Below are 9,247 nucleotides of genomic sequence, written 5' to 3'. Positions count from 1 at the left end.
CGGGGCGGCGGCAGCGCCGGGGGCGGGCGGGGCGGGGGCGGCGCGGGGGCGGCGGCGGCGGCTCCGGGCCCGAAACGTCTCCGAGCCGAGACTCAACCACCCGCTCGCATGAGAGACCCGCTTCCGGCTCCGGGCGGAAGTCCCACCCCCGCCGGCGGAAGGGATTGGCCGGCGCTGCCGCCTCGCGGGGCGGGCGCGCGCAGGACCGGGCGGCGCCGCCCGCGGATTGGCCGAGCATGGAAAGAGGGGGGGAAAGGGGGAGAGCGCCTGGGGCGCGCGCGCGCTCGCGCGCGGCGTGTGACGCGCGGAGCGGCGCGTGAGGCGCCTGACGTCACCCGGCGCGGAAGGGAGCGCGGGGGGGGGGGGGGGGGCGGGGTCGGCGCCGCCCGACAGCGCCCGCGCCCCGAGGAGGTTTGTCTCCTCGCGCGCGCCGTACCCCCGCCGGGATCGGGCGGGAAGGGAAAAGGAAAAGAAGGAAAATGGAAGGGGAAGGTCGAGTTGCCTTTGGTGTGGGAGCGGCGGCGCCTCCCACTCTGGTGGTACCGAGCGTGTGTGTCCGGGGGCACCGTCTCGCCGCCTCTGGCTTAGGGCAGCGCTGAGCTGTGGGGGCACGGCCGGCGCTCTCGGTGACGGGGGCTCGGTGTCCCCTCCGAGCGCTGCCACAGCAGGTGCCTGTCCGGGGTTACAGACCCTTCCACAGGGTATTCCAGATCTGGGTACAGAAGCTCCTGTGGAATAAGGCTGAGCAGTTGTGGCTTCAAAAGCAAGGGATATGCGCAAATAGGAGGTTTTTAGGAGAAGAATCTTTAATGAAAGAGCCTTCTGTTCCGTGTGGGTTGTGAAAGCCTGCAGAGCGTTGTCTCATAGAATCACAGAATGGCTCGGTTTGGGAGAGACCCTAAAGATTATCCAGTTCCAACCCCCTACCATGGGCAGGGACACTTTGCACTAGACGAGGTTGCTCCAAGCCCTGTCCAACCTGGCCTTGAACACTTCCAGGGATGGGGCAGCCACAGCTGCTCTGGGCAACTTGTGCCTCACCACCCTCACGCTGTTCATCGTGCAGAGGAAGAGAAGGCAGAGGAAGCAAAGGGCTGAGGAACAATCCTGACAGACAGAGGATTTATCAGAAAGACAGGGTTGTTAAGCAGTATCCAGACACTGCTTCTCTCTGACAATGGGTTCCTCTCTGCTGCTCCTGCAGCATGACAAGCAAAGAAACTCTGCTGGGAAGTAAAATGCATTTTGTTTGAAGGGGCTTCCTCCTAGGCTGGAGAATGCCAGGTTGGATTGAATAATATGCACAGGAAGGAAAGGGAATGCAAACTGAGACAGGGGTAAGCACAGGACATTGTGGTAGATGAGGGACTTTCGCCACAGGTAAAGTCTCTGTAGGACTCTTCTGACTCCCCTGACTTTTCAGCCTCAGTTTACCAAGCTGGGGAATAGAGTATATCTTCAGTTATATAAAACTGCAGTGAATTCCACAAGATTCAGGAATTCTTTTGTTTGACCAAAGAACAAATGAGTCTTGTTAAACAGTCCTAGTTATTTAGTACAGATCATCATTTGTTTCTAACTACAGTTAATTAGGCAAATGGAAAACTTGTAGTTTCTTCTCAGGACTTAAAAAAAAAAGTCTGGTAAGGATCATCCTATCATCTTCCAGGACTGCTCCCAGTCCTCAACTCATCTTCAACTTCAGGAGTGGCAAAACTACATCACCTTACAATCAGTTGTCAATAATTACCTGTACCATGCATTGCTGCTTATATGCATCTCTGAAGCTAATCCAGACAGGACCCTCTGGATCCTATTTTTAATCCTAATTGATAAGTCATGTGCCTGCCTTCCAGCTATCTGCTAGAGATTCCCATAGAGACAGTAACAGCAATTGACTTAGAAGACCTGACACCCGAGTACCCTTTGGAACTGTTTTTGATGTTACTGTACTGTTAAAAGTCTCTGGCTGGTGGAGGCAGTAAAGAACATCGCAGTGCCTGGAAGGAGCTCAGTCCTTATCGAACACGAAGCTTTGCTGTTCATCCAAGGGAAGTTGTGCCTCAGTGTTCACTCCTGGGCAAACCATGGGGTATTTTCCTTACTAGGTTGTTTCAATTTCACAGAATTGTTATGGGGAATAAACCCTGAGACCAGGAAGATGGATAGGATAGAACCTGATAGGAAAAAGAATAAACCAGCTCTGGGTGTTCAGAAGTACAGACAATTCCTTGGGTAGTGCAGGAAGTGTAACTGATCCATTAGGTGGCCACCATGGAGCTGATACATAAACTATTGATTGCTTTAAAGTCTAAAACAGTGAAACAATTGCTCTTTTTAATTATTTTTTTTTTAATTTATTTTACAAAGGAGTTCAATATGATTTTGTTCTTTAATACCAGACCATTTTTCAGCAGATTGCAGCTCTTGTCAAGAAAAGAAAAATAGAAAACGTCTAATTTTAAGCTCTCTAAACAGGGAGCGCTGTTTTGAGCTTTCAAAATTATCATGAACCCGTTATATCCTTGTTCTAGAGGGACCTCAAAATTCCTGATACTTATCCCTTTAGGCATACAGTCTTCACATCTCCCCCAGGCCGTATCCCCATGCAAGACTTGGGCAGGAAACCAAACCCATCAGACTGATAAAGAGATTGCACTGTATCATTCCTTCTGCTGACTGAGGGTTTATGATGGCTGAGCTCATCAAGAGAAAATGTGAGAGAGAAAATGGTGATTCCTGTTAAGACCAGAACATGGGCACAGCCTCATTGTAGGTAGGAGGGTTTTTTGATGGATAGTTTGTTCTGTTTATCTTGGTTTTTTTCCTAAAGCAGCTCAACTATGTTATTAAAGAATAAAAGTACTCTGACACTAATTTTTTTAAAAGCCCACTGTTATAAATGTGTTATATATTGATAAACATGTCAATATATGTGTGTTGGGTTTATGATTTTTATTCCCTTAAAATTTAGTATAGTTGAGTAACAGTCAACTTTTTCTGGAAAGCAATAAGAGTTTTCTACTTGCCTGGGCCACTTCTAATTCTCAGTGTGGGGAATGTAGAACTTAATCTCTTAATGCTTCCATTTTTTAGTGGCACACTGCTGAGATCAAAGAGGTTTGATATTTTTCCTTGTTACACTGGTAGCTGAGGAATGTGTGCCCAGATAGGAGTAAAATATTACAAATCAACAGTGGATGCTGTGTGGTAATAGAAACTACTGCTGGTTCTTCTATATCTCAGACTCAACCATCTGGAGAGAGAATGCATCTCTGAAGGAGCAATGTCCATGAACAGTCGGATTGTTAGTTCAGAAAAATCAAGGAAGAGTAGACTAACTAATTATTTTTTCTTGATCTGTGGTCGAACAGATGTAGAAGGGACCATGTAAGTTACTTCTCAATGTATTAGTGGTACATTCTTAAGATTATGTTTTATATTTTAGCCTGGAGAAAAGGAGGCTCAGGGGGGACCTCACCACTCTCTACAACTACCTGAAAGGGGGTTGTAGCCAGGTGGAGGTCAGTCTCTTCTGCCGTGTCTCAACGGAAAGGATGAGAGGAAATGGCCTTTTGTTGTGCTAGGGGAAGTTCAGATTAGATATTATAAAAAAAGTTTTCACTGAAAGAGTGATCAGGCATTGGGATAAGTTGCCCAGGGAGGTGGTGGAGTCACCATCTCTGGAAGTGTTCAAGAGGTGCCTGGATGTGGCACCTGGGGACATGGTTTAGGGATGACAATCGTGGTGCTGGGTTGACAGCTGGACTAGATGATCTTGAAGGTCTCTTCCAACCTTGGTGATTCTTTGATTCTGTGATACTGTACGGTTTTTAATTAGGATTTATAGTTCAGGAAAAGAAAAAAAAAAAAAGAAAATAGGTAGTTGGTGTACTTCAGAAGGTAAGTCCATATGAAGAAGAGCTGCAAATAATGCAGGATTCCTGGAAGCTAAACATAGAATTGAGCAGTCAGAAACTCAAGCCCTCAAAAATGACTAGATGTATTGGAATACTTGGGCTTTACAGTCTTTAGGATTTCCTCAAAGTATAATACAAAGGATAATATTTCCTTGCTCAGAAGAGCGTAAAGGATTAATTTGTTAAAGTTTGTGAAGCGCTTGGGTGATGTGATAAAAATTTCCACTAACACAGGACTGGATTTCTGCTTTGTAAGGAAGTTTTGGGCTACCTCTTTTTTAGGAGTGGGGTTTTTGTTTGGTTGGTTTGTTTGTTTGTTTGTTTGTTTTCTTTTTCACTGCTTTAAAACACACTCTCATAAAATATTTAAGCTTGCAGATCTATGGGATAAGGCTTCATAAATCACCAGTATTTAGTAATTGCTGACCTGGAACACTTGCCGAAACCCACAAACCACTCAGTACGTTGCAGTTTGTGAGACCTTACGAGCCACGTAATATTTTACAGTTCCTGAAGCTATTACCCATCTTTGCAGGAAGAGAGAGATTTTGAAAGGCAGGATTGTACATTGCGTACAAGGGATTGTGCACAATGGGCTATTCCTGTCATAAAACTTTAATAGAATGCTGCAGTCAGTCTGTATTGCACGGATTTGACGAGTGGCAGCCTTGATAAAAACAGAGGGGACAATTTGGATCTGTTTATTTTGTAGTTGAAGAACCATTTATAACACAGTGGCGAGGCTATGGTGAGACAATTTCTAAATTATATCCAGTGCCAAAATCCAGTTGGACTGCGATGGTATTTCGGTGCCCAGGCAGCAGTGCTGAGTACCTACACATGTGAGTGACAAGGTGAACATGTGCACTTTGTGTCTTTCTTGTATCAGCTGCTTGGATCAGGTATCAAGCCTTGTAAAGTGCTGCTGTAGAAATAGTTCAAACAAACCCTCACTTAACAGATTTTCTCCTCCAGCCTTGTCCCTTCAGCAGGTTACTTTGATTTCTTTAAGACATAAAAACCATTTTAAAATAAGGCTGTAGTGTAAGTGCCAGCTGTTGTTAAACCCTGGGTTTCATTAGCAGACTGTAAAAAAGGTCTAAGCTGTAAATGGTACGATAAATATTAAAACTGTTGTTAACAGCAGCTGATTACAAACTTTCAGGAGATGATTTAACAGTAATAATTACTGTTAATTGAGCAAAATCACAAATCTGAAAATTACCATTCAGTTTCATGGACTTTGCACTATCATCAAACTGACCAGTAGACAGGCCTGGCTCTGTCTGTGTGTAGCAGGTCTGCAGCAGAGCCAGGACTTGTAACCAGACCTTGCACATTCCAGGTTTGAGCAATATACTGTCTTCTATTTATTTATTTTTCCTCTGTGATGTATTTCTTTCTTTAGCTTGAACCCATTTTTAAAAGCTAATTAAACCTTAATGAGAAATCGTATAATTTACATACATTTTGTGGCTTAGAATCTTCTGAAGGGATGTGGAATCAATTCAAATTTTCTTAGCAGTGAGGATGTTGGCAATTTTCTACCTTTGTACTTATTTCCGTGTTTCTATCACTATTTTTTCTGAACACTTCACAACAGTCTTTAAATACCATTATAACCACCATGTGTGAAGTATGAGTGTATTTATCAACAGGTGGCAAACTAAGGCACAAAGGTGTTTGAGCTCAATTGTAACTGGTCCTGTGCAAAAGTTGTGTCTGCTCTGAAAAATGATGATGATTTTGTAGTTCTGTCCTCTCGAACACCATATTGAGATTCTGTAGGGGTCATAAATACATGTATTTATACATGTATCCCCAACCTTACCATTTCAAACATGAGCATATTTAACTGTGCTTCCTGCTTTTGTCCTCATAGGTTATAAAAGGATTTTCTGTTTCTATTTGTTTGTGTGTGTGTTTGGATGCAATTTTAAATCTCTCATTCTCTATTATGTTGGACATCTGCGAGGAAAATTATGTGAAAATTTCAGGCCCCTAATGAATGAATTGCAAAGCAATAAACATCAAATGCTTCTGCTTATAGAAGGAATATATTGCATAAAGCATAATGGTGAGCTGGGTTAAAAAGTTGTTTACTGTGAATTTTACCTGTACTTGCACTTATATTTCAAGATGGATTTTTTTGGAAGGGTCCGGAGATTCCCACTAGCCTCTGCCTCCTCTCTGATAAACCAACTCCAAGTTTTTTATAATTCTAAGGAAAGGGTCAAAAAAAAGGGACAGAGCAGAGCTGGTTGTCTCTGAACTTCTTTTTAAGATGCCTACCCTTATCCCCTCTGTTGGAGGGTCAGAGTGGCTTTGTGTCTTGCACTTGGCTGGCTGTGCTTGGAAATACTTGGGTATTGCCACACATCATAGTTACCTGGGGCTTTTCTGTCTTAAAGAAACTTCTGCTGCCCGGTCTTCAGTTACTTTATGCCCGTAATTTACAGATACAATATAACATATACCCACTCTAATTGGGTTCTTTGACGTGTCTGGTGCTCTGCAAAAGTAGGCAGGCTCTCAGAGAAAGAAGTAAGGTTGCCATAAGACCATTAGCTGCTGATACTCTGTAAAGTCATGTCTGATTGTTCTTTGCATCTCTTCTGCTCAGTCAGGGAAGACTGAGGCCTGTAAAAAAATTACTTCATGCCACTGAATCCTAGAAATTGTTGAGATGGTCTATTCAATACAGCCTTATGATTCCTCTTCTCTCTTGCAGAGCCCTTCTCTGTGTCATGAGGATTCATTTCTGGTTTTCATCCAGCAGAGATAGTCCAGTAAGAGGGATGGTTTTCACACCAGGGTGAGAAATGCAGGTTTTTAAATCATCCACAGGTCGAGCAGGGCCAAGCACTTGGTGGCTGAAGCCACAGAGTGCCCAGGCTGCCCTAACAGCTGTTTCTGGCCATGAAACAAGGACAAGATGAAAGTACAGCTATCTGGGTGTCCCAGATGGAGAGCTGTGGCCACCCCTGAGTGGATCATGTCTGCCAGACTTTGGGAGTGGAATGACCTGTAAAAGGAGTGGAGGAAACTCACATGAATTGTGACTAGAGATGTCTCCTGAGCTACTGACATATATTAGAAATCTAAACTTGGGTCACTGTGGAAATCCCTGTGCACCTCAAGGTACACGTAAAATCAGTATTGTTTATGCAGAGTTTTTGTGCAATCTCAGTTCTAACTTCCCCTTGAATGTAAGAGAGGAAATAGAAAACTGTTTTAGAAGGAAAAGAAAAAGCAGTTTATACTATGGGAAGTCTGAATAGGAAGCTCCAGCTGACTGTTTACTAAGCTAAATGCAACATGGAAAATTCAGTGTGTCAGGAAAAATAACATAGTCTTCTCTCCTGGTGGCAAGCAGCCATGATTGTTGTTACTGACATGGTCAGCTAATATCATCCTTCTGATATTACTATAGATGGATAAAATCACCATGAGAACTACCCAGTACTGAAAAATACACATTTGTACTGGTTTTTCTCTCCTCAATAGAGTAAGGTCAGTTCTGAGCTGGGGCTGCAGGGCTGGGAGTGTATCTGGAAGCTTCTGTGAAGTGTGGGGTGGTTCAGTGTTTACTGGACATATACATGTGTCAGAAAGTGCTCTGCATCCCTGCCTGGTACAGGCCAATCCCTGGTAGGGAAAAGATGAGCCCAGATGAGACAAATGCAACATGACCTACGCATCTAAGAGATGTTTTCTTAACAACCAGCTTTCTAGCACAGAAGAAGAGTGTTTCTCTCCAACCTTCTGTGCCTCTTCTGTGTCTGGAGAGAGGAGAGCTCTGAGAGTACAGCTGTGGAATCTGAATAGGAGATAACAGTGCAAATGTGTGTAGTGTACGTCTAAGCCCTGATTTTCAATACACAATGATTTTTAAAAAAAGCTTAGTGCTGACTCTGATGCCTTTTGCACTTCTAGTGCCTTTTCTCCTACGCATTGCACAGCAGCAGCACATTCTGGTGTCTGCTGTAATATGGGTAATAACTCGTAGTCATATGTTTCTGATTTTCATCAAATGGAGCAACAAGTGGGGGGTATCCTGCAGAGGTGACACAAATTATCTTTTAAAATTAATGGTAGAAGTGATCCTGTATCTCAGGAAGAGTGTCCATGGATTCTGTGAAGTGAGTTGGGTGGCAGAGGTGAGCTGGAATTCATTGGAATTATAGGGGTGGGATAATGGTGGGTAATGTCCCAAGACTTAGAGCAGGACTGATGTTTCCAGGAAATCCAGAGGGTCCTGCTGAGAGGCCAATAGGAAACCTACATGTTGGCACACAGTCCAGCCTGGAGGCTGGATCACAGATAGGCAAATAAACCAAGAGGAATGAGAGCAAAACAGATGAATGTGACCTGCCTTGCTTCATAGATCACCAGGGAAAGAAAGCCCTTGTACGTCCCTGCTGATAATACAGCACTGAGCTTGTGAGAGACACCTGAACCAATGGTATGTAAGTAGGTGGAAGTTATAAACATGAGAAAGAATCTTAAATAGGATTAAATGGAAATGTAAAATTACGTAAAGTGCAATCTTTCTACTGAAAAATATAAATTGCCTTGAGAAACAGGAAGAGTGGAAAGAGAAATTAAGCATGTTGAGTTTGGTTAGTTGGTTGGGGTTTTTTTTTTAATTGAAAAGCATATAATTTAAAAAATAAACAGAGTGGGATAAAAAATATTTTGCTTCTCCTGACTTTGTGACTGTTACCTCTTTTGCTCATCAATTTTCTCTCTTCTTTTAAACTCCAGGCCTTTTGTTTTATAATTAAATTGTGAACTCTTCAGGGCAGCAGCTATATGTAGACATGGAGCAGTAAATACCCTGCAGCAGTAAATACTTACCCTGATTGGCACCACTGAGCAATATAAACACTATGTAAATAATGAGAAAGTCTGAGAGGTGCTGTATCCTGGATAAACACCATTCCTTTCCACGGCTTACATTGTAGTTGAATTAATTCTAACAGTACACAAAACCATGTCAGTGCATCAGCTAAAGGCAAGCTGGATACTGCTTGGAGGTATGGAAAGTTATGAAGAGCTGGGTGAGCCCCCTGATGTCCTCTGAGAGCAAAAAATGCACTGGGGAGAAGCTGATTTGGAGCTTGGAGCCAAACTTCCCTTTGGGAAGGAAAAAAACTGACACAATCCTCTTCTTATGTGACATTCAGGGAGAATTGAATGTCTATGCATGAGATAGATCCAAACAGGCATCATAGGCAGGAAACCTGGAGTGTTATCCTGCTGGCTGCTTCAGTTGCCCACATATATCTGTCTAGAGGCATTTGAGATGTCCTGTAGTAGGCCTC

At 43.5% G+C, this 9,247-nt stretch overlaps 1 long non-coding RNA gene across 2 annotated transcripts; it reads left to right on the top strand.

Moving 5' to 3' along the window:
- The first annotated feature begins 318 nt into the window (after nt 1–318).
- On the top strand, nt 319–8,163 carry LOC113949680. 2 transcript variants are annotated; one of them, XR_003528520.1, is made up of 3 exons: nt 319–411; nt 4,292–4,762; nt 6,652–8,163. It is a non-coding gene; the product is annotated as an uncharacterized LOC113949680 (long non-coding RNA). The 2 variants fall into 2 exon arrangements; XR_003528521.1 differs by lacking the exon at nt 319–411 and adding an exon at nt 1,036–2,776.
- Nucleotides 8,164–9,247: the final 1,084 nt, after the last annotated feature.

Source organism: Corapipo altera, unplaced genomic scaffold (assembly GCF_003945725.1).
Source record: "Corapipo altera isolate COAL_440 unplaced genomic scaffold, ASM394572v1 47, whole genome shotgun sequence".
In the NCBI taxonomy this organism is placed as follows: Eukaryota; Metazoa; Chordata; class Aves; order Passeriformes; family Pipridae; genus Corapipo; species Corapipo altera.
Note: the sequence above shows the minus strand (reverse complement) of the source record. Positions and strands in the feature narration are given on the sequence as shown.